The sequence below is a fragment of the Palaemon carinicauda genome, chromosome 20 (genome assembly GCF_036898095.1).
Source record: "Palaemon carinicauda isolate YSFRI2023 chromosome 20, ASM3689809v2, whole genome shotgun sequence".
NCBI classification, from domain to species: Eukaryota; Metazoa; Arthropoda; class Malacostraca; order Decapoda; family Palaemonidae; genus Palaemon; species Palaemon carinicauda.
Window position 1 is genome coordinate 15,027,655 of NC_090744.1, and position 4,469 is coordinate 15,032,123.

The following is a 4,469-nucleotide window of genomic DNA, read 5'->3' on the forward strand; positions in this document are numbered from 1 at the left end:
AGTGAGCAGTAGGGGATGCCCACCTACCAGCGAGGGTAGTTCGTCTTCCCAGGGAGGAATAAGGAGGAGGAGGGGCGGAGCAGCAGCCCCTCACCACCGCTCCTGATTATGGAAGTCGGAATGCTATTCCCGTCTTGGAATAGAAGTGGAATCATGTGTGTAACGAGGGTGAAGAACCGCTCGTTACGGATGCACGCAAAACGTAGGAGTGTATGGTGCGGAACACGGCCAGAGCCCACACACGGGCTCAGTGACTCTACGACGAAGAACAGATGTAATAACTCGACGCAAAGCAGAAGGAACGACAACGAAAGAAATTAGGTTCAAGTAGACCTGTGGATGGAGCGCATAGAAAACGGGAAGAGCTTGACAACTACGGAGAGAGAGAGAGAGAGAGAGTACATGCCCCCGTGACTGAGCTCTGCGAATGAGTGTATGAATGAGGTAGGAGATCAAATTTCCCGGATTTTTTGCGCAGGTGGAAGGGTGTGTTCTTCATTGAAGACGGAATTGGATCTATCGTTGTTTTTCCTTCCCCCTTTGGTAGAGAAAGTCATCTGTGTAATTGATGTAAGACCTTGTGCGTGGCATGTGGGTATAGGAAGTTCCCCTAAGGATGGCAAGAGTGTCAGTATTTTTAAGGAATTAGGTTTATCAATAAATGTCATGTGTGTAACTCAATGAGTAACCACAAGCATGTGGTACCAAGGGCCAGAACATGGTCGGTAGTACCTTTTAAGTTTAATGGAGTGCATATGGACGTCAAAGGTCCATTCCCCAAGGGGACAGGTAGGAAAGTGAGGAAGAGACACAGCGTGTGTCCGTGCCGTCCTTCAAGCACGAGAGTACGAGAAAACGTGGGCCTTGAGATAATGTCTACCACGAGGTGATAGAAGTCATAAAAATCAGGTCTTTTACGTATGTTCATTCCGAGTGTTTTGTGAAAAGATGAATTAAATTTTGTTTCGTTATTTTTGGTTTTGTTCTAAGCATATCACGAGTATATCATTTATCATACTGAGAAATTTCTGTTGCATTTATGTTATGTTGGAAATAATTCAAATTTCATTATTTTGTGTTGGTACCAATTTTGCTATTACCAATGGTTTTATGTATGGTTTTCCATTGTTTGTGTTATACTGTATTTAAAGAATATCATTTCTCTGTGGAGTTTTCAGTACCATTACAGGTAATTGTTAATCATGGGCTGAAAATTGAACATCATTACTTATGGTTTTGTTTTTTTCAGGAGAATTAATATTGCTCGGTTATTGATAAGTATGTTTTTCTTTTTATTATTATTCACTGTTTGAGTTTGCTCTTTATTGCAGTATCACGGATGGTTAGAAATGGTTCCCTTATAATGGTAAATGTATCAAAGAGTGCTGGGATTGTAAGTTATTCATTTTGATTTCTCTTAATTTTCATCATTTTCTTTATTTTGTGTATGTAATGATTGTTGGTCCTTATGAAATTTTATTGCATTTACAAATTATTATTTTTCTGATTTTGTGCTCCAAATTTCGATGACGATGTATTTAAACCTGATTTTGTGTTTCTGTATGATCTATTGTGGGCGTGATATTCATCTTTGTATAACTTGCAATTGTAACACGCCATCCGGCCCTTTGAATTGTTAGGTATTTAATTTTAATGGTTGCATGCTCCCGAAGAGGATGGTACTCAAAAGCAACATCTAGTGGAAAAAGAAAGCTTGTGTTCAGTGAGAGAAAAAAAAAGAGAGAAAAAAAATTTGTTTTGAGAAAAAAAATCTGATAAGTGTGAATTTTACGGGACGTAAAAATTTGGGAAGGGAGTGGTGAGCTAAGCACAGTCAGGTTGTTACTGTGTGGAATAAGTGAATGTCAACAGATCTGTCTTCTTTGTTAAAGGAAAGACGGTTATAATGTGGCTGGGTGCCACTTTGAGAATGTCGTTATCGGCTTGGCTTTTGGGCACTCAAAAAATGTTCGTTAAAAGTTAGCGTCACCAAAATCTCTCTCTATTTGTTCTCATAAGACTTTCGGGTCAAAACAGCCAATCATCGATCAGGGCATAGAAAGGCCAAGGTGGGCGCTTGAACTGCCCATAGTTTTTTGTCAGTTAGAGTTGGGAGGCTTGAGTGGTTAGACCTATACGTCCAGGTCACGGGTGCCAGCAATGAGTGCCAACAAGTACCATTTCTCTGAGGACTTTTTCTTAGTAAAGTAACGTAATGATAATTAAGGGCCGCCCTTGTAGCTTAAATAGAATATAGCAGCTGTGGAAAATTAACAATTCGACTATCATTTGTGCATGATCCTACCCTCTCTCATAATAGTGTTAGCCATGGATTGTCTCTATCTTTGTTTCCCCAAGACGTGAAGTTGAACCCCCCTTAATACGACCTAAATCGGGTCATATTTATATATACATACATATATATATATATATATATATATATATATATATATATATATATATATATATATATATATATATATATGTGTGTATATATATATATATATATATATATATATATATATATATATATATATATATATATATATATATATATATATATATATACTGTATGTCTGTGTGTTGGATTTTGTATATATGATTTTAATGATTTTATTGTTCTTACAGGTACGGCATCAAGATGGTGATAGCATGTGATGCAGAGAGTCATTAAATGTGTAATGCAATGCTATACCTTGGAAAAGGGACTATGGCAAACAAGGTGAAGAGTGGCACGCTTTGCGAGTTCTTCACTTTGGAACTAATCAGGCCATTCCAGCGTTCAGGGCGTATAGTAACTACGGACAATTTGTTTACATCTTTGCCCTAAGCCCACAAGCTGAAAGAAGCCTCCATGCATTTAGTTCGACAATCAGACCAAAGCCTTACGTACCATGTGAAATTATGGACGCGAAGATCAACCTTGGCGATTCTGTGCCCGTATACAACTATAAAGATAAGGTAACAGTGCTCTGCCAGAAAGCCAACACAACCAAGAGGATTCAGCTGTTATCTATAGTTCACCATAGGCCACCAATCGTCGAGGGAAAGAAAACGTAAGTCCATATGTTTTACAATGCATCCAAAGGGGGAGTGGACACCTTCGACCATATGTGTGCGGCAACATCTTGCAGTCGAAAGACAAGGAGATGGCCATGATGTCTGTTTTATGGCATTCTGAATATTATTGTGAATAATGCATACATAATATATTCCAACAGACCTAACTTCAGAGAAGCCACACGACGTCAGTTTGGGAAAAATTGGGGATGGATCCATGTCGTCCTTGGGCATACTACAGACTCACCCGGACTGGTCTTCAAAGGGATCTTGCAGTATGTATCCAAAGTGTATTTGCCCCATGCAACAGCTCCCCAAGCAACACAAGAGGAAGATGTAATGAAGACAGAAAAGCGACAAAGATGCCATATTTGTCCTCGTTCGTCAACAGCTAGGGCGAAGCTGTTGTGTGTCAACTGTAAAAAGTCTTCTTGCCATCGTCATATTAGGACACTATGCAGTGAATGTAGCCCAGAATGGTAGTATTCATTTTTTCTGTTTTATCTTAAAGTTTTCTGCAACTCTAGCAATAATTTGCGGAAATTATAGGTCACATAGACTGGAATAGTGTAATATGAAAGAGGAAAATTTATTATCGGCTTTAGTTATTTTTTTGAAAAATTAAAAAGAAAAAAAAATAGTTAACTTTTTTAATTTCAGGATTTTATATACCATCTTATTTATCTATTATTTAAATTTTATGTATACAATTTTTCATCAGTCTCAGTTTATAATTTATTTTAGAAAAAAATATTTTTGTCACGTAACTTGTTTTTCGTTAATAAAAATATCCCCCTTTTTCTTTTCTTTCCAGATTTTCCAGTTTTTAGCCTAGGAGGTTCATATTTCAACTGAAAATGCACCGAATTTAGCCCAGAATTGTTAGTAGTCATTATTTTCTGTTTTATCTTAATATTTTCTACAATTCTAGCAATAATTTTTCGGATATTATAGGTCACATAGACTGCAATAATGTAAATATGAAAGAGGAAAATTCATTATTGGAGCTAGTTATTTTTTTGAAATTTTTTTAAGAAATAGTTAACTTTTTTTATTTCAGGATTTTCATATCTCATCTTATTTACCTATTATTCAAATTTTATGTATACAATTTTCAGCAGTCTCAATTCATAATTCATATTAGAAAAAAATATTTTTGTCACATGTAACATTTTTCCGTTACTCAAAATTTCCCCCTTGTTTTTTCTTTCCAGATTTTTCTGTTTTCTACCTAATAGGTTTATTTTTCAACTGAATATGACTCAGGGACTCCTAGAAATTACGATTAGGCTGTTTTTTATCAAGTAGCAAGGACAAAGGCTCCCAGGGCCCCGAGAGTGGTAGTCTTTCAAAATCAACAAAAGTTTTCAGGTCTCAGTTAATAAAAAATCATTAAGTTACTTCCATGT

At 36.6% G+C, this 4,469-nt stretch overlaps 1 pseudogene; it reads left to right on the forward strand.

The window, feature by feature from the left end:
- LOC137659663 (piggyBac transposable element-derived protein 4-like) overlaps nucleotides 1-3,543 on the forward strand; it is a 24,406-nt pseudogene extending 20,863 nt beyond the window's left edge.
- Nucleotides 3,544-4,469: the final 926 nt, after the last annotated feature.